At 38.8% G+C, this 21,987-nt stretch overlaps 1 pseudogene; it reads right to left on the bottom strand.

Annotated features, from left to right (window-relative positions):
• Positions 1–12,431: 12,431 nt before the first annotated feature.
• On the bottom strand, positions 12,432–14,045 carry LOC129013278 (zinc finger CCHC domain-containing protein 7-like; annotated as a pseudogene).
• Between the last annotated feature and the right edge of the window lie 7,942 nt (positions 14,046–21,987).

The following is a 21,987-nucleotide window of genomic DNA, read 5'->3' as shown; positions in this document are numbered from 1 at the left end:
GTGGCAGTGCTTTACTTGTCAAAGTGTTGGGCGGAATACAGGGTAGGGGACTGTGGTGAACTGTGGTGAGCAGGCCCCGTCTAAGAGGAGCAGCCCCCACTTCACTCCAGCTGTCTGTTTTCGTGCAAGAATGTAGGTCAAATCTAGACCTTCTGCTCTTTCAAAGAAATCCAGAGATCAAATCTTAATGTAAAAATCTACTGATTTTAAAAATTGACCGAAAAACAAAAACAAAAACAAGAAGCTTAGAATTGCCAGATTTAGCAAATAAAAGAACAGGATGCCATGTGAAATTCAAATGTCAGATAAACAACGAATGCTTCTTAGTATAAGTATATTCCAACTATTGCATGAGATATATTAAAGTATGATTTGCCATTGATCTGAAATTGGAATTTAACAGGGTGTCCTGTATCTTGGCTGGCAACCCTAGATCAAACAAAATATGCACATGAATCACATTAGATATGTCAGCCACCAGTTGGCAACTTGTAGTATTGATTGGTGATTCTAGACTTTATCTGAGAAGTGTTGTCTTTTATAGCAAATAAGTCATGTCATCATTTTCATTATGCTAAAATAAAATTTATAGATACTACAACCTATTTAATCATAATATTTTAAAAGTCAACCTAAGGCCTAATTATAAAGAAGAAATGAAGAGAAAATTATTTCAATATGTGATTCCTTGGTAGCACTACACTAGTAACTGGCAAGACATCTGAGAGTTGTGAAAGACATGTGGGTGCCCCAGGTACTACAGGGCATCTAGCTCCCTGGAACCTGGCTATCAAACACTCACACTGCTTCACAATCTTTGTGATAACCAAAAATACTGCCCCCCATTTTCAAAATCTCCCTTAGGTGTGGTACCGCCTTCAGTGATGAAGAGCAGTTAGTGAAAAGATTCACAGGAAAAAGGCAGAGACTGGTACTTGAAGTTGGGAGATCAGTTTTAAATAGAGATAGGGCTGGGCGTGGTGGCTCACAACTGTAATCCCAGCCCTTTGGGAGGCTGAGGAAGGAAGATTGCTTGAGGCCAGAAGTAGCTATGATTGTGCCACTGCAATCCAGCCTGGACAACATACCAAGACCCTGTCTCCTGTAGTCCTAGCTACTCAGGAGGCTGAGACAGGAAGATCCCTTGAGCCACAGGTAGCTATGATTGCACCACTGCACTCTAGCCTGGATGGCAGAGCCAGACCCTGTCTGTAAATAAGTAGCCAGGCACCGTGGCTCACACCTGTAATCCCAGCAATTTGTAATCCCAGGTGAAGGTGGGCGGATCACTTGAGGTCAGGAGTTTGAGACCAGCCTGGCCAACATGGTGAAACCCTATCTCTACTAAAAATACAAAAATTAGCCGGACATGGTGGTGTGTGTCTGTAATCCCAGCTACTCAGGAGGCTGAAGCTGGAGAAATGGCTTGAACCCGGGAAGCGGAGGTTGCAGTGAGCCAAGATCACCTCAGTGCACTCCAGCCTGGGCAACGGAGTAAGACCTTGTCTCAAAATAAATAAATAAATAAAGTAGAAATGGCTGGAGAACCAACCAGAAGTAGGAAAAGAAAGGATGAAGGGTCAAGTGGGATCATTCAAATAGATAGGCAAGATGGGAACAGAATTTGTTTTGGAATAAATAAATCCTATTTCTTGAGTTTTAGATTTAGATTTCTGTGTGAGACCTAAGAGGAGTGGTCTGTTAGTCTGTGAAATTCGTGAGTGCTGTGGTCTGAGATGGCCGTAGAACATTGGGAGTTCGCAGCACATTGTCTGTATGTGATGAAGGTATGGGAATGGATGAGATTGCTCTCAGGAAGGCTACAGGTAGGAGGCGACGTAGTCCATGGACATAGCCCTGGGAACACCAACTTTCATGAGATGTCCAGCCTTTTTCATGCAGGAATGAAGGAGTTCCCAGAATGAAAATGGCAAATCCAGGAAAAAGTGATGTAACAGAAAGCATGGGAGGAGAAATGGGTGGGACCAACCCTGCAGAGAAGACAGATTCTCCGGGGAAGATAAACAAGAGAAGAGTTGAACAATGTCCAGTCAGGAGGTCCCTGATGAGCTGAGTGACTGCAGTTTCAGTGCAGGGGTAGTTGTGGAATCCTTTTTAGAGTTGATGAGAAAATGCAGACAGGGAGCACAGGCCACTTAAAAAGCGGCATGGCTGTGAAGGAGTATGAACTCCTTTCTGCCCTTTAGGGTCCTCCTTTTATGAGATCTCTGACATTTCCTTCACCTTCAGTATCTTTTAGGATGCCTTTGCTAGTAATTAACAGAAAAATGAACCCAGACTGGCTTAAAAAGTAAAATTCAATAGCGGATTTAGGCTACTGAAAAAGTCCAGCAATAATGTCTGCTTCAGGCATGATTTGATCAAGGCTTTAGATCCAGTTCTCAAAATTTTTTCCTATGTGTCTTAGATTTGCCCTCAGACTGACTTCCCAATTTTTTAAGTTTATTTCACAAATATTTATTGAGCACCTACTGCATGCCAAGAACTTTTCTAGGCCCTTGAGATATAGCAGTAAAGTAAAACGGATAAGGATTCCTGTCCTTGATGCTGGGTGTGGTGGCACGCACCTGTAGTCCCAGCTTCTTGGGAGGCTAAGGCAAGAAGATTGCTTGAGCCCAGGAATTTAAGGCCAACCTGGGCAACTTGGCAAGACCCTATGTCTAAAAATAAAGATTCATATCCTTGTGGAGCATATGTTCAAATGGGGAAAGATATCCTGTAAAAATGCATATACATATATATAGACACATATATAAAATCATAGTATGCGACATGGTTTGGCTGTGTCCCCATCCAAATCTCTCCCATAATTCCCACATGTTGTGAGAGAGACCTGGTGGGAGGTAACTGAATCATGGGGACAGGTCTTTCCCATGCTGTTCTCATGATAGTGAATAAGTCTCACGAGATCTGATGGTTTTATAAAGGGAGTTCCCCTGCACATGCACTCTCTTGCCTGCCACCATGCAAGATGTGACTTTGCTCCTCCTTTGCCTTCTACCATGATGGTGAGGCCTCCCCAGCCATGTGGAACTGTAAGTCCATTAAACCTCTTTTCTTTATAAATTACCCAGTCTCATGTATGTCTTTATTAGCAGCAGGAGAACAGACTAATACAGTATGTTTAATGATGATAAAGTCTATGAAAAAAGAAAAACAGTTCAGAGTACAGAGGATTGGTAATATAAGAAGGGGTCAGTTGCAATTTATAGAAGGTAGTCAAGAAAGGCTTCACCAAGAAAGTGGCATTTGGGCAGACATGAGGATATGACAGAGTGAGATGCATGAATAGCTTTGGGAAGGGTATTGCAGCCAGAGGAAACAACCAGCACAAAGGCCCCAGACAGGAGTGTCCAGCACGTCTGAACAGCACCAGGGAGGCCAATATAGCTGGGGTGGAAAGAGTGAAGGACTAGTAGTGGAAGATTAGATCAGGGAAGCAATAGAGGCCCAAATTTATGAGCCCATGGCAAGGGCTTTTCATCAGCAGGGCGTTGAGCCCAAGAGTAAATGATGCAACTCCAAGTATAAGAGGATCTCTCTGGCTGCTGTGTTGAAATGGGACTGTAGCGGAGGGAGAGTGGTATCTGAGAAACCACTCAGGAGGCTCTTTCAATAATCCAGGGAAGAGGTGATAGTGGCTGGGCTGGGGTGGTTGCTGTGGAGGTGATACAGATGGTAGGATTTTGGGAAAGTTTGAACGTAGTGCTAACAGGATTTGCTGACAGACTGGATGAAAGAGAGGACAGAAGAGTCAAGAATCACTCCAAGCATTTCTGCCTAAGCCACTATCTGAGATGGGGAAGGCTGTGGGTAGGAACAGGTTTGGGAGGAAGATCCAGACTTGAGTTTTGGACACGTTAAATTTTAGAAGCCTGTTAGACATCCTGGTGTAGCTGTTAAGTGAGTAGAGGGCTCTAGGAGTCTGCATTTGGAAGAGAAATCTACACAGGTGATATCTATTTCAGATTTGAAAGCAGACACATAATATTAAAGTCGCAAGACTGAAGGAATCACCAAGGAACTGAGAGTAGGTAGAGCAGAAAAGAAGACCAAAGACTGAGCCATGGATCCCTCAGACACTGAAAGGTCTGGGAGAAGGGTGGATTGGAAAAAGAGACTAAGAAGCCTCATAACAGAAAGAAATTGGAGTGGGAGAGATAGGGCATCTTTCAAACATAAGTCCCAGATTTCCCTCTGGCTGGACCAAATTAGGTTCCTTGAATCATTCCCTTTAGCCAGTGGAAAACAGTAGACAAAGTCCATTTTTTAACTAATCCTTTGAAAAGGTCTTGGTTTGTGCAGAAGAGCTTATACTTATGGGGACTTACCTATGGAACTTACCCCTGGAACTTATCCCCTCCCCAGGGGGGTGGTCAATTCCTCACAATCCCACCCAGCGGTAAAGCTGAATATTGGGAAGCAATGGATAAAGCAAACCCACCATTTTGCCACATATTTTCTGGGGATCAGTTTTTCTCATGTACCCACAGATCCTTTCTTTCATATTGGTAGCTGTATACTTATTACATTAAAAAACAGTTGGCTATCTCTTTGCTGATTTCTGCCCAGATTATGAGCTTTTTGAAGAAGAACTGTGTCCTACTCATCTTTGAACCCCAGGACCTAGCCTCAGTGAATATTTGTTGAAGGGAGTTAAATATGAACATGTGAGAGTGTGTAGACATCTGGTTTCTGTGGGTCCTCCTGGGTTACGTCAAGCCTCAAAGTTAAAAGAAAAACTTTAAAACACTTAGAATAGTTTATGATCCACCTGTAATATGTAATATAACCACACAGACCATCACCTTGTTAAATTGGATGTATGAAGCTATTTCTTAATAGTTGTGGCTACAAGAACAATCAGTTCTTAAATAGTTTTGAGACAGAGAAATTTAAAAGAACCCTTTGGTAATTTGGATACACACACACACACACACACACACACACACACACACACACACACACACAAACACATACAAACACACACACAGAGAACTTATAGTTGAGAGTTCATAAGACAGCCTAATGAATCTATACTGTAAGGACATATAAACTGATTGTATATGCTATGGGCTGGATGTTTATGTCCAGCCCCCTCCAATTCATATGTTGAAACCCTAGCCTCCAATGTGATGGTATTTGGAAGTCAGGACTTTGGGAGGTAATCAGGGTAAGATGAGGTCCTGAGGGTAAAGTCCTCATGATGGGTTAATGTAGTTATAAAAAGAGGAAAAGAGTACAAAGTTTCAGTTAGATAGGAGGACTAAATTCTTGTGTTCCATTGAGCAGCGTAAAGAGTATAGTTAATAATAATGTATTGTATATTTCAAAATAGCTGAAAGAGAAAATGTTAAATGTTCTTACCACAAAGGAATGATAAATATTTGAGGTGATAGATGTGTTAATTAGCCTGATTTGAATATACATCCTTCCACAATGTATTCATGTATCAAAACATCACATTTACTCCATGAATAGATGCAATCATTATTCATCAGTTAAAAAGATGATACTTTTTCATGTTTATTTTTTGAGATGGAGTCTTGCTCTGTTGCTGAGGCTAGAGTGTAGTGGCTCAATCGTGGCTTATTGAAGCTTCAGCCTCCCAGGCTCAAGAGATCCTTCTGCTTCAGTCTCTCTAGTAGCTGGGACCACAGGCACATGTCACCATGCCCAGCTAATTTTTAAAAATATTTTGTAGAGATGGGTCTCACTGTGTTACCCAGGCTAGTCTTGAACTCCTGAGCTCAAGTGATCCTCCCACCTCAGACTCCCAAAGTGCTGGCATTATAAGACATGAGCCACCATGCCCAGCCACAATAAAAATTTTTTAAAAAGAGGAGAAGAAAAGCTATGGCTTGCCCTATATGCATACACCAAGGAAGGCCGTGTAGGCATAGGCTGACATTCTGATATTGGACTTGGACTTCCAGCTTCAGAACTGTGAGAAATAAATGTTTGCTAAGCCAAGTAGTCTATGGCATTACACTGACTGAACTGACTGAGACAGTATATATAGTTTGTGAGTGTTGATTAAAACTCAAGGAATAATGTCATTGGTCAAACAAAGGATAGAAAGAAAAGCTTTAAGAGGGAAAAGGAAAGGAAAGGAAAGGAAAGGAAGGAAAGGAAAAGCTTTAAGAGGGAACAGAATGCACTTCCTTCTAAACATTGGTTTGGACAGAAAAAAAAAAACAGGCATATGCTCTGCTACAGGTATTTTCTCTATGTCGTTATGATCTTTTGTTGGACATGATTTTTCCCATAGCTTATCTGAATCTATACAGTGAGCTATATTATTAAAGGATTCTAGTTAACTTTGTGCTTGGCCACAAGTAAAGCAGCCTAGACTTTCTTAGAAGAGAATAGAAATACCAAAATATTTTTTCTGTCTAGTATTTGAGTGAAAAAAAAAAAGAATGGCAAGACATAAAGTAGAACATCCAAAACACTATCAAGTATATTATATTCATTCAGTCTATCATTGACTTTGTATTTTTTGGAAATATGTTTCCCTTGTTAACTTTTCCCATGGACATACTAGACTATATTTATCCATATGGGTATTTTTGGAAATGTAAGCACCAATGTAACTCCTTTAAATTACAAAAGATTCTGAAGGTTTGTGTGTTTGCTTGTTTGTTTTTAGAAAATGATGGGGATACCTTAGAAACAATCTTTTTGAAAATTTGAAGGCATTTGCTACACAAAAATTGTCAGTATTTAAACTTTCCCTTTGAAGGCAAGCTATTTAGCTTGCTTTATATCTTGTGGATGTTTATATATCTAAACATCCAGCCCATAGCTTTATATATTTCATATATTTAGCAATGCTTTTTATAAGATATAAAGAAACATCAGTCACAGCTATGGAATCTCTGAGCTCAACCTGGACAGGGTGCCTGACGGTTCTTGGGTTATTAAGCGAGTCACCAGTTGGGCTAGGCCAGACTCTCTTTACAGTGAAATAAAAAAGAGGACACATCTGAAAAACCAGATAATATAATGAATAAGACATTTGGTAAATAAGAGCAATTAAAAATCAAAAACAGCACACATCTGAAAAAACAGATAATATAGCAGGTAAGACATTAGGTAAATATGACCAAATAATTATGTTGTAAACCTCTACCTGAATCAGGCATCCAGGAGGCAATTCTACATCAAGTACTTTTTTCTCGTCCCTTTACTAGATCTAGTTAGACTTTTGAAAAATTAAGGTAAACTCCAGAGGTCACAAAGAAGTTGCCTTGTTGTGTTCTCTGGCCTAGAATGAGGCTGGAAATTGGGTGTGCACTTTCAGCTGGACTTTCGTTAGCACAGCTCCCTTCTCTATTTCTGAGGTGACCCAACGAAGAAGAAATGGGACAGAAGAGGGTTTACAGTGTACAAGGCAGATGCCATGGGAGATCATGTGTTCTCCCTGCTGGACAGACAGGAGACATGAGCTGGCTGTTTGGTTGGTGGGGGAGCGCTGCTTGGTGGTGAGGAGGTTGGGTCTGTTTTATGCTGTTATTATTTTCTATTCGCTTGCAGGGCTTTTGGATCTCTCTCTCTCTCTCTCTCTCTCTCTTTTTTTTTTTGTCCTTGAAAATGGCATTAAGTGATTCTGTGTGTGTGCATTTGAGAAAGCCAGTGCAATATCCTATTAATCTGCTGAGCAACTTCAACAACTTGAAAATGATCAGAGCTTGGTTGGTGACCGCATTGTCGGTTTGTGAGAGCTTTCCTGAGAGGTCACGCAAGTCATTCCATTTAAGGGATCTTCCCTTCTGTGGTCACCCATGCCTCCTTTGCCCAACAGCTTGGCGGCCTCCCTGGGGTCCATTGTAGCCATCCTTCCAGGACACTGGGTGGGTTCAGGGGGCAATTGTTGCCTTCTTCTCCCTCCGGGGAGCAACTTCTCTTCATAAGGATTCTTTTTCCCAGCAAGCAAAGATGACCTGGAAATTTGATAGTGCCAGAGTTACAAACTATACTTTCTCAAGAGAGAAATATTACCTTTTAGAAACTAGTTTTTATCCTGCTGGGAAACTGTACTGTGTTGTGGGGATTGTCTCTTATTAGAGCCGTGTGAGCTGGGGGAAGCACGTAGGGCTATCTTCCACTCACCAAAAAGGCTGCTGGAATCGCATATGACCCCGAAAAGAAACTGCCGTGGTACTTAGTGGGGAGGTAGGGAAAGACAAAAATGTCAACATAAGCCAGTACATTTCTTGCGCAGAATGAGCCTGCATACTCTTAAACACACCAGGAGAAAAGTTCTCAAGGTTTTGAAACTCCTAGTGATGGTGGAGTTCTTGGCTCACTTCCTAGAGCATTATGAGGCATTATAAACGTCCTTCGAATTCACGCAGTCCCGTAAGAACACCAACAAAAAAATTGTTATGGGGATTTTAGTATTTAATCTTCAGGGGGTCCAAAGCCTTTATTTGCCATTTCTCAATAAAAAAACAAATCTTTATATTAAGAATAGGGTAGAGGGAATTGGGAAATCATTTTGTAACAAAAAGGTACTACATCAATTAGTCAAATAGTATTCATTGAGCACTTACTATGTGCCAGGCATTGTAGCAGGGGGTGGGATCATGAGGGTGACTCTGACAAGCCTGGGCCCTATCCTCATGACACTTATATTCTAGTGGGCAGCAAAGGTGCAGAGCAAGTGTGCTGAGCTAGTTGTGTAATAGAAGATGCGAGGTTAGCTTACAGCCTCCCAATTCAGAGATCTCAAAGTACATCTTGTTGGATTTAGACATGCAGTATCCTGGAAGAGGACTGCAGCCTTACAAATGCTCCTGATTCAGCCGGTGCAGTGGCTCACGCCTGTAATGCCAGCACTTTGGGAGGCCGAGGCCGAGGCGGGCAGATCACGAGGTCAGGAGATCCAGACCACCCTGGCTAACACGGTGAAACCCCATCTCTGCTAAAAAATTAGCCGGGCGTGGTGGCGGGCGCCTGTAGTCCCAGCTACTCGGGAGGCTGAGGCAGGAGAATGGCGTGAACCCGGGAGGCGGAGCTTGCAGTGAGCCGAGATCGCACCACTGCACTCTAGCCTGGGTGACAGAGCAAGACTCCGTCTCAAAAAAAAAAAAAAAAAAAAAAGCTCCTGATTCATTCTTTCCCAGCAAGATGCTCTTTGGACATGTAGGACCTTGGGCAACACTTATTTCTTCTTAGGGGATCTGAATGTCTCTGTTATTTTTAAGAAATACCTCACTGAGAATGTGTGTTGCCTTAAGAGGCTATTATATTTTCTTCTTTGGATTTTCAGATGTACCTCTTTCCACAACATCTTTTCACAATCTGTTTTTATTCTATAAATTTTTTTTATCATCTCAAAAATCTATGTCTGTCTACAAGTTAAGCTAAGTATCTCCAGATAACTCTCCCAGTCAGAGACACAAGATCTCAATTTCTAAAAATAATAAATGTTCATATTAGCAAACTTGGACAATGCCCACTTGTACCAAAACTATGAACAGGAACATTTATTTTCTTTAGTTGAAAATCTGTGCTAATAATTTTAAGTTTACCTCTACATTTTAATTGGGGAAATTTTCAAATATACACAAAAGTGGAGAAGATAGTTTAGTGAACTCTAATGTACCCATCACTAAGCTTCAGGAGTCATTACAATTTTGCCAATTTTATTTCATTGATATAGTTTCCCCCACCAAGTGCAGACACCTTTTTTCCCTTTTAAATTTTGGAGTATCAAAATCAAATTCCAGACATTGTATAATTTCAATCACAAATATCTTAGTAGAGAGATAAGGATACTTTAACTATAACATGCCATTGCAAAACTAACAAAATAAACAAAAAAATTTTTAGTATCATGTAACATCACCCAGAATCAAGTTCCTCTGACTGACCTGAAATACGAATTTTTATAGTTTGTTCAAAACAGGATCCAAAAAAGGACCAAACATCATACTTGGTTGTTATATTTCTTAAATTTCTTTTAATCTATAATACGTCCCTCCTTCCTTTTTTTCACACCATTTAGTTTTTTAAAGGACTAAGCCTTTTTTTTTTTTTTTTTTTTGAGACAGTCTCGCTCTGTCACCCAGGCTGGAGTGCAGTGGTGCGATCTCGGCTCACTGCAACTTCCATCTCCCGGGTTCAAGCGATTTTCCTGCTTCAGCCTCCCGAGTAGCTGAGACTACCGGCATGCGCCATCACGCACAGCTAATTTTTCATTTTCAGTAGAGATGGGGTTTCACCATCAAGAGATGGTAAAGACCATCTGTTGACCTCGTTATCTCTTGACGAGGTCAAGAGATGGTCTTGACCTCTTGATCTTGTGATCCGCCCACCTCGGCCTCCCAAAGTGTTGGGATTATAGGCGTGAGCCACCATGCCTGGCATAATCTTACTGATTTTCTCACTTTCTGATTTGTCTATTAGCTTCCTAGTGACATTGTTCAGCTAATTTTTCTATCCCCCTATATCATTTGTAAACTGTTAGGTCTATAAGCTTTATTAGATTTAGGTTCCCCTTCCTTCCTTCCTTTCCTTCCTTCCCTCTTTCTTTCCTTCCCTCCTTCCTTCCTGTCTTTCTTTCTTAAAGAATATTCATTGGTAGTGCCAGGTACATCCTATTGTATCACAGTACAAGACACATAATGTCTTAATGTCTGATTGTTCCACTTTTAGTGGTGCTGAAACTAATCCAGGGGCCCAGGTGTTGCCAAACTGATACATCCATTATAACATTCCCCATCAATTTTTCACCTCATGGCTTTCATATTCTTTGATGATCTTTGCATAGATCCATTTTTTTTATCATGAATGAATTTCAATTATAATATTACATTTCATCAACCATTATTTTGAATCTCAAACTATCTTAGTAAACTTTTCTAATAGAAATATCCTACATAGTACTATATTGAATTTATAATTGAAATGTTTTATAATTAGGAAATGTGTCCACTACAGAAAATTTGGCAAATGTAAAGTATAAATTTGAAATAAAATCACCCCCAATTTTTCCACCAAAAGATAATCATTTCTATGGTTTCAATGTATTCATTTTGATCTTTCTTTCAGACAGTATATTGGAACAAAACAGGAACCGCAGTATACTCTGTTTTGTACCCTTTTTGCTCTTAGTAATCTATTTTGGACATCTTTTCATATTAAAAAATACCAGATTGACATCATTACTTTTAATGGCATATTTTAATTTTCCTAAAAATGAAACCTTGGAATGAAAGATGCTAAAAAAATTTAAGCTTTTGGTATTTATTTTCAAGACTCCTACTGGAGAGTTTTCCCATCTAAAATGTGTTATGAGTATTAATTTCTCTACATCTTTGGTAACACTGAATATTATAATTTTTATAGTTTTTGCTAATTTGATACAAAAAAATTTTCTGCCCAGTTATATGTTTTTGATTAATTGCTAGAGACTAAAGTTACTCATATGTTTGTTATTTATTTGTATTTTTCTTCTATGAATTTTCTATTTATTTATTCTGTCAATTCTTCTATCGGTGTGCTAATACTTTTTTTTTTCTATTTCAGATATTTTATTTTTCTTATTCTGACATTAGGGTATGAGACGTACAGAAGATCCACAAGTACCAAAAACTCTATATAGCTTTGTGGTAGTTAAAAAAATACAAGAGAACAAAACAATTTTTTGAGTAATAGTCATCTCTACAGATCTGAGTGACAGTCCACTTGAAACATCACTGTAAAAGTGGTAAAAAATGATTTTATTGTGATTACGTTAAAATTTTTGATGTCTCTTTCACTTGTTTTAGGAAATCTGTCTTCTGACATTTATACTGGATGGATTCTTTACCTGTATTTTGCTGAAGCCCAATTCCCTGCCTCTTCAGGGCTTCAATGATGGCACTTTTGTTTTTGCAGTCAGCTTGTGATGTTTTGTCCAAAGGAAGATTCTGATAACAACTTCAGCAGCGAGAAAAGCTGGATATAAATTTATAGTTATTATCCCTTTCAATGTAAAAAAAAAAGTTGAAAAATACTGAAGACTTTTTCTTAGTGTTAATTTCTCTTCCTACAAGGATTTAATTTCATACTCATGCTGAGGATGAATTACCTTTGATGTGTTTTTTTTCCAAAGTATTTTTAAAAAGCTTTCTTGAAAAGATGAATTCTTCTTCCTAGCCCTAGGATTCTGAGTCAAGATGACATATTGCAACAGGAGAAGTCCCGGTTTATCTTTCTACTTTCTTACTTAATAACCTGTTGGACATAGATAATTGAGATCTCCATGGATGTCCAGCAACTCTAGGAATGGCTGAAATTAAAAACGCAAAACCCAAACCGACTTTATTTAATCATAGATAATAAACACATTGCCAGAAGTTTATGGACACAAAGGCCAAGTGAACAACGGAAAGCCACATTAGAGGCTGCCTGACAGTTTAAGACTTTTTTTCCCTCTCCTTAATAAGAAATAAGTTATCATTGTCATCATCTTCCAAGCATCTCTCCTTTTTCTTCTCTTGCCCTTCTTACCCTCCTTGGGAGACTTGTCTTCTCTCGACATATGGTAATGCGATGAATGATGAAAGGGCTTGGAAGGCTTCTGGGTTTTTAAACTGCCAGGAGAAGAGTAGGTTTTGGGGCCCCAGGGAAAATCCTCATCCACTTCACGATGTCTGTCAGCCTTCCTGTGCTTCTCTCAGTTTTCATTCTTGTTCTTCGTTTCTTTTTGTGTTTCTTTGTTTTCTTGAGGCCATCTGTTGCTTTTCCATGAGGCACAGCCCTTCTTTATATCATGATGGGGGTTCTCATTTGCTGCTTTTATGTAAGGTAGCTTGGATGGCTCTGGGATATCCCCACTCCTCTTGAGTACTTTTATTTTTTGTTTTACTCTCTTTTCTCTCTCCTTAACTTCATATTTGTCATCATAGTAGCAGATGAATGGAGATACTGGAGACAGGTGGTACACTTCTCTTCATTATGGACTTGTGTCCATAATGGCCTTTTGCATGCAGTGACAGCAATATACTAAGGCTGATGGTTTTGAAGGGGTCTTTGGCTTTTTGAGTGTCCGGGTTTGGTCGTTAGGTGATATTGCCTCCAGATTTCTGTGCAAGCATCTGTATAGTGGTCTAGCATATGACATCAGTCACACTGTTTATCCCAGGAATGTCTGAAAAGACATGAGTGGTCCCACATCTTAGGCACAGGACGGTATTCGCAAAGCAGGGCTGGACAGGAATATAGGAGGTGTCCTCTCCAGGAGCACAGGAAGCAGTGACGAACTTTTCATGGTAAGGGGCAGTTTTTTGATAAATGGCCACGTTTGTCACAATTTCTACAGATAATGTTTTCATTGGCTGAATAATATCACTGGGTCCATCTTCCAGGTGATTGGTTATTAGCTATCTGGGACTCAATGTCTTTGTCACTGATGAACCAGTTTATACCATCTTCTCCTTCAGTAACAGAGTTTTTATATCCCAGAAGGTTGAGAAGGATATCATCATCTTTATCATCTACTTCACATCCCAGTAGCATCCAGCTTTCCACATTATCACCTTCTGAAATGGTGCTCTCTTCCTTTGAACTTGAACTGACCTCTATAATCATGACCTCTTAGATTACACCTGATCTTCTTCAATATCACTCTTGCATTTCTTATCAACCAGCTCGTTAGATTGAAGGAAAGCAGAAGGACCATGGGTATTTTCTTGTGCTTGAGCTCTAACATTCTTTCCTTTACATCTATAAATACTATCTTCATCAGGCAAAGTGATGCCCTCTGACCCATCTGACAGCTGGATGACCTCACTATCTGAAAGGACAATTAGCTTCTTCTGATTTGGTTTGCTACTTGAAGATTCCAAATTCCCAGAGTTCTTTTCTTCATGTTCTTCCTCCCTGATGACATAATCAAGATCTTGGGCATAATAAATTCGGCTATAGAGTTGAAATTCCACCTCACTATCAACACTCAGTTCACCAGATAACTTGTCTCGATAAAGATTATCTTTGTATGCTTCTATAGTCTCATGGCCGCCAAACATCATTAAAAGTCAGTAACCTTGATGTGCCGCGGCTGCAAACCTACTTTTCTTAATAAATTATAATGATGTAATATTAATCATTTATCTGTCATATTTCAAATATATTTTGCCAGTTTGTCATTTTTTAAATTTTGCTTAAGACTTTTTAATGTTCAGAAGTTTTAAATGTTTATGTCATCTAATAAAAAGGTATCTATTTTTTTTCTTTGTGATTTCTTCCATGGCATTAACATTCTCCATCTCAAGGTCAGTGTAAATATTTGTCCATAATTCCTTCAACAGTTTTGGGGTTTTTTTTTTTCATATTTTACTTTCAATTCCTTAGCCTATGTTGAATTTTTTGGCTATAATTTAATGTAGAGATCTGATTGGATTCCACCACCACCCTCCAACACCCCCCCATATTCTCATTTTCCCCACCTCCATTGTTTGTTTGAATAATCTACTCCAACTGATATGCTTTTTCTTTCTTTTTTTTTTTTTTTTGAGATGGAATTTCGCTTTGTTGCCCAGGCTGGAGTGCAACGGTGCTCTGCCCACCGCAACCTCGGCCTCCCGGGCTCAAGCGATTCTCCTGCCTCAGCCTCCTGAGTAGCTGGGATGACAGGTGCCCACCATCATGCCTGGCTAATTTTTGTATTTTTAGTAGAGACTGGGTTTCACCATGTTGGCCAGGCTGGTTTCAAACTCCTGACTTCAAATGACCCATCCACTTTGGCCTCCCAAAGTGCTGGGATTGCAGGCGTGAGCCACTGCGCCGGCCTGATACGCTTTTAATGCATTAGTTTCTGCATTATCTTTTCTGTAACAATGATCTGTCAGACAGTACTTATACTAGTAACACACATAAATGTTGCAGCTGTAGTATGTTTTAAGATCTGGAGAACTTTCCTTATATTATAGCTGCTTCTTAACTACTTATTTAATAGGTATTAAATAGGTATTTCTTAATACCTATTTACTGATGACTCCCAACTTATGTCTGGCTCTAATTTCCAGAGTTGTATGTCTATATATATATTCAACCTCTCCTCTCAAATGTGTAATAGACATCCATTCATTCATTCAGCAGTATTTATTAAGCACCCACTCTCTTCCAGGCACTGTTCTAGGAGCTTGGAATAAATCAGTGAATCATACAACGATCCCTACCAATTAATTAACAGTTTGATTCTTACAACAACTTTATGAAGCAGAGAAATTACTATTTCTATTATATTTCACACACGAGGAAAATGACACACAGCGAGGTTAAATGACTTACTCAGGGTCACACAGCTAGTAGGTAGCGAATCTGGGATTCAAACTCAAGCCATTTCATCCAGAGTCCTTGCCTTTAATCACTTTCTCAAACTCAACCTGTCCAAAACAGAAGTATGGATTCCTCTGTCACATTTAGTTCTCAGACTTTCTCCATTTTAATAAATGACTCTACCATTCATAACTACCTGCTTGAGTCAAAAACCTAGGAATCGTTCACAACTCCCTTTTCCCTCACTCTCCATATTCAGTAGATTAGCAAGTTCTATCAACTTTATTATCAACAAATATATTTCGAATTTCACCACTTCTTACCATCTCTTGTGCTCCAACCTAGACCAAGCATTGTCACCTTCTGCCTGTACTATTACACCTTCTAAAGATTCTCCCTATTTCTGTTCTTTCCCTTTTCACAAAACTGGCAGTGAAGACTTCAAAAAATATCAATAACCTCCTGTCACTCTCATGATCAAAATACCATCAAATTATACTATAAACACTTACAGTGGAAAATAGAAATTGCCCCACCCTTCCCTATTCATGCGACCTGTTCCCCAGCAGCAACTGCTCTATGTTCTTTTGGCTCTTTCTTCTGTCATTTACATCCATATCTCTAAAGTACATACTAATACAACTAGTTTTAAAATTTCAATTGTGGACACCATCAGTCCATTTCAATGACTTCCTATTAGCGCAGAAGAATATTTAGCTCTTCTACAGCTACCCGCGCCGCAAACACACACTTCCTCTCTCTTCCACTAATGTAGGTATATCTCAACTTTTATTATTTTGGTTACATTATTTTGACTATGCAAATATTATTCATACTTCCTTAGTGTACTAGCACTTTACTTCCTATTTTTGTAAAACTTTTTGTTTTACTTCCTTATTATAAAACTTCCTAGACTTAATAATTGCTTCATTTTTTCTTTGCTTGTTTTTCTTCCCCAGGTACTGAATACTAATTCTTATTCAAACTCTCTGGTAGAACCGTAAATCTCTTCTCAATGTAACCAGGTGTATAGAATAATCTATAAATTCATTTTTTTCCCCTGGAAAGCATCTTCCTAGATCCCTTCTTTCTCCATGATCTGCCACACTACTGTCGTTTTGTGAGTCTGCGTCATGATCTTCCTGGGAATTCTGTTGCTTTTTAACCTGTTTTTAGCTCCTCTTATCTGGATCTCATGTCTTAACTCTCATTTGGCTTAAACTCATTTCGAAGGAGTACATTTTCCATTAGCTTTCTGAGGAAGTAGGCATGAACGATGAAATAAAAATATGCTTCTTGGCCAGGTTCAGTGGCTCATGCCTGAAATCCCAGCACTTTGGGAGGGCAAAAATTAGCTGGGTGGGGTGGCGGGTGCCTGTAATTCCAGCTACTTGGAGGCTGAAGCATGAGAATCTCTTGAACTCGGGAGGCAGAGGTTGCAGTGACCTGAGATCGCACACTGCACTCCAGCCTGGGCGACAGAGTGAGACTCTGCCTCAAAAAACAAACAAACAAAAAACAAAAACCGCTTCTTGTAACTCCTCATAATTGATAATTACGGTAATTTGTTATAAAATGCTAGGTTTGACATAATTTTGATTTGAATCATTATGATTGAGTGTTCTGATGTTCTCCCAATTCTTGATCCTTTATAGCCCTTCTGCTTTTTTTCTATGAGTTTTTAGAAGCTTCTCTTTATTCCTGAAATTCTCATATTTCACAACATTTTAATCACCCTCAAAGGTTTCTTTATGTCACAGGGTAATTCATTTTTTCCTTCTCCCCCAAACCCTGTCCCTATAGATTTGGGACAAGTTTGCTCTCTGTCCCTATAAATTATTTGGCATTTTCTATAATTTTATAAAAATGGAATAATATATAAAATCACTTCTGTGCCTGGCTTTTTTAGCATAATTATTTTGAGATTTATCAGGTTTTTTTTAATGTATCAGTAGTTTATTTTCATTGATGAGTAGAAGTCAATTACATGGATTTACCACATTTTGCTTATCTCTTCACCTAGTTATGGACACTTGGGCTGTTTCCAGTTTTTGCTATTCATAATAAAGCTGTCATAACCATTAGTGTGCAATTCTTTCATTAGACATATATTTCTTTTTTCATCAGTTAATATTTAGGATTAGAATTGTTTAGTCATATAGTAGGGGCTTCTTTAAATTTTTTAAAAACTGTCAAAAGTTTTCCAAAGTTGTTGTGCTATTTATATTTTCACTGTCACCGTACGAGATTTCCAATTGTTGTATATCCTTGGCATTCTCAGTATTTTCAATTTTAGTGAATTCTAGTGGATATATAGTTCCATCTCACTGTGATTTTAAATTATATTTATCAGGTAACTAATTACTTTGAGCATTTATTTGTGTATCTTTTTTTTTGAGACCGAGTCTCGCTCTGTCGCCCAGGCTGGAGTGCAGTGGTGCGATCTTGGCTCACTGCAAGCTCCGCCTCCCGAGTTCACACCATTCTCCTGCCTCAGCCTCCTGAGTAGCTGGGATTACAGGCGTGCGGCATCACATCCAGCTAATTTTTGTATTTTTAGTAGAGGCTGGGTTTCACCATGTTGCCCAGGCTGTTCTTGAACACCTGAACAACAATGGGGAGCACAAGTTCTAATTCCAGAACAACTATATAGCCCTCAAAGTCAACATATGATGCATGAAATGGGGTATGTCCCTGGTATGGAACTGGAAAAAAATTTGCAAGGTTTAACAAGTTCCCACCAAAGATTAGGATATCATTTTTCATGGCGGCCATTGTTAAGCCTCCAGAACCTATACCTTTAAAATGGTTAACAGATAAGCCAATTTGGATAGAACAATGGCCGCTAAGTAAAGAGAAACTGGAGGCTTTAGAGAAATTAGTTAGTGAACAGTTAGAAAATGGGCACATAGCTCCAACATCTTCCCCTTGGAATTCTCCAGTTTTCGTAATTAAGAAAAAATCAGGTAAATGGAGAATGTTAACTGACTCAAGAGCCATCAATTCAGTTACACAACCTATGGGAGCATTACAGCCAGAATTGTCTTCTCCTGCTATAATTCCAAAAAATTGGCCTTTAATAGTCATAGATTTAAAAGACTGTTTCTTTACTATACCCTTAGCTGAGCAAGACTCAACAGTTTGCATTTACAATTCCTGTGGTAAACAACCTGCAGCCTGCTAAGCGTTTTCATTGTTTTACAGAAGGGTCTAGTAATGGTAAAGCTCCTTATTCTGGCTCAAAAAGCAAAGTTTTCCAGACATCCTATACTTCAGAGACTACAGATGCCCACCACTATGGCCAGCTAATTTTTTTTATTTTTTTTATTTATTTATTTATTTTATTTTATTTTTAGTAGAGACGGGGTTTCACCACATTGGCCAGGCTGGTCTCAAACTCCTGACCTCAAGTGATCCACCGGCCTCGGCCTCCCAAAATGCTGGTATTACGGGCATGAGCCACTGTGCCTGGCCTCTTTTACTAATTCTTAAGATGGGCATATTCATTTGCTAGAGCTGCAGTGAGAGATGGCTTAAACAACAGAAATTTATTTTCTCAGTTACGGATACTAGAGTCCAAGATCAAAGGGTCAGCATGTTTGGTTTCTTCTGAGGATTCTCCTTGGCTTCCAGATGGTTGCCTCTGTGCTGTGTCCTCACATGGTGTCATCCCTTGGTCTGTGTGTTGTGTGCATCCTAATCTCCTCTTCTTATAAGAACACTAGTCATATTGGATTAGGCCCACCATGGGAGCTCATTTTACCTTAATTACCTCTTTAAAGGCCCTATTTCCAAACACAGTTACTTTCTGAGATTCTGAGGGTTAGGATTTCAACATGTGAATTTTGGGGGAGATGTCATTCAGCCCATAACAATGGGTCTAAATTATTTTCTTTAAACATGAAGGAATTTGAGGCTATACATTTTTCTCTGACTATGAATTAAACTGTTTTAATATAAAATATTCAATGTGAATCATTCCCCTTTCCATGCTTTCTAGATAGCATATAATTTCAATTTTAAATTTCTCTTTGATGCTGGGGTTAAGAGAGTGTTTCTTAACTTCCAAAATGTTTTTTGTCAACATTTTATTACTTATTTCTAATTTTGTTTGTGGCCTGTGAGTGTTCTATGTTTTAATGTTTTTTAAGGGTTTTCTTTGTAGTCAAATATATATATCATCAATATTTGTACTATTTATAGTCCTACAAAAATTCACACTCTATATTGGTAGGATAGAAATTACATATGATTTTATTAATCCACTTTATTGTTATATTATTCCACTCCTCTATGTCCTTGCTTATCTTTCTGTGTAGTGAATCTTTCTACTTATGAAAGAGATGTTTCAAAAATTACAACTATAATTTTATTAGGTTTTTGCATTTCTACAAGCTCTTTTTACATATTCGGTTGCAAAGTTATTTGATGTGTATGTTTGTGACTATCATATCTCCTCTATAAACTGTTTTTTTTAATTGTCTGTATTCATGTCCTTCTTAAAATGCTACCTGGTACCAGCCTGTATGACGCAACAGTCTCCTAGTTTCGCTCCATGTCTTTGCCCACTCCTTAAATGTACGTGTTCCTCTGTATTCTGATCTTCCTCTCCTCCTCCTGTAAGCACAAATAAACATACATCTCTCACCCAAATCTCTTTTCGGAGCTCAAGACTCATACAACTCATTTCTGCCTAGATTGTTGTCTTAAATGCAGCACACACAGCTCAAAAGCAAAATTCCCCTCCTTCACCCTGAGCCTGACTTTTCTCTCTTTAAAACGTTACTTTTAGATTTTTTTCTTATAAACAAAACATTGCTCAGTTTTCTTTTTCCACTAATCTGATATTACATAATCCAAGCAAACTGCCTAATGCTGTGCCTGACAGGTTGTGAGTTCTCCAAAAAGTTAGCTACTATTATCAATAGAATCCAAGTTTGTATCCACTGTCAATTGCCACTTCATGCTTCAGGAGGTAGTTTTTTTGCGACATTACCACAGTAGGATTGGTTCTTTGGTCTTTTATGAACACAAGAAAGAAACAATTAAATCTCAACTCGCATACTGTGCGATAAAGCATGTCTTGCACTGTGCTATAGTGAGAATCAAGGAATGGGCATGGTTTAGTGCTTCTTTCCAGTGGTCCAATATTTACTTGACTCCATTAGTTGCATTCTTGGGTTCCAGTGACATGACCAATTTAAAATGGTTTTTGAATGAATCAAACAAACCTATAATGAATAGCCTAGATTTTTTGTTTCTTCTTCGAATCCTAGTTGATGGCAGAGAGCATGTTTACTCACTGATTGGGTGGTAGATTTGACCACGGTTTAAGAATCAGCTCCAGGAATTTGATCTTGCAGAAAACTTCTGGGTATATCAGAGACAGGGAAACCACTCGAACACCCACCAAGGCACTTGAGTGAAAACATTAGCATATAGTACATGGCCCAATTAAAATAGAGACTAATAGAAACTGGTAACATGAAGACGTACGCCTCTCATTATGTAAATCGCCACCTCTCACCCTTACCACCAATTACACACATAGCTACTACCACCGACAACACAGCCTTTCCAACATGGAACAAACCTTGTGTCTGAGCAGAAACTGCTTTTTAAAATCAACTAACGATCAACAAATCTGGTCACTGATTAGCCTAGAAGAATTTTTCTCCCTTTCTCGTATTTTCTGCCTTCTGTCTCATAACGGTTTTCTGTTTTGTCAACCTCACAGCCCCACAGAACTTGAAGAGCCAACAGCTCTTCATCGGTTCACATTAAAGAAAATTAGAAGGAGGAGGAGGAGAAAAGAAAGCCCTGTCATCAAGTTTATTATTCCCAGGGTGGTCAGCTTTCTATTTAAGGGAATATGCCCAAATTTCAGAATTGGTTTAGTTTATGCTCTGAAAAACATAGGCAATTATTCACCTGCCTCTTACATATTTGTGTGTCTGGCTGTGACTTTCTATAGAGGGCAATAAAAAGGAATCATTAAGAAGCCTAGTCTAGATGATGTGTTTTCTCTCTCTGAAAAAGAAGAGAGATGGCTTTTGCCTAAGTACCCAAAATTAAATACATAAGCTTTCTACATGGAAGCCTAAATAGCCTATTGAATTAAAAAAGAAATCTTAGAGCTTTACAGTAAAAACATTCTTTTTCCCATTTCTGGAAAAATTATATTAGTAAAAATTATTTGACCATAATCTCTCAGACTGTGCAATTTTAATGTAGTGAATAGAAAATTAAATACAATTTTCCACTGCAACTGGCTTTGACAGTGAATAAGACATGTCGCCATATGTATTGAAGACTCCTCCATATATGTATTAAAGTTTTTATTTATCTGTTTCTTGTGCTGTTTTGACTAGTCCTTCTATTTTGAGGAAATTTAACATTTAAAGGAATATGTGAATATACTCTAGTTTTACATTTATATTTAAAAATAGTTAAAATAGAATTTCTGAATTCAGAAGAGAGAATATCAGTAGCAAGGCTGTTTTAAATTTATTTGCTTGATGATGTTATGTAGGTCTTAAGATTTTAGGACAGCTTGGCCGGGCGCAGTGGCTCACTCCTGTAATCCCAGCACTGTGGGAGGCCAAGGCGTGTGGATCACCTGAGGTCAGGAGTTCAAGACCAGCCTGACCAACATGGTGAAACTCCATCTCTACTAAAAATGCATAAATTAGC

The sequence above is a fragment of the Pongo pygmaeus genome, chromosome 15 (assembly GCF_028885625.2).
Source record: "Pongo pygmaeus isolate AG05252 chromosome 15, NHGRI_mPonPyg2-v2.0_pri, whole genome shotgun sequence".
Taxonomy (NCBI): Eukaryota; Metazoa; Chordata; class Mammalia; order Primates; family Hominidae; genus Pongo; species Pongo pygmaeus.
This window is presented reverse-complemented; position numbering and strand designations above follow the sequence as displayed.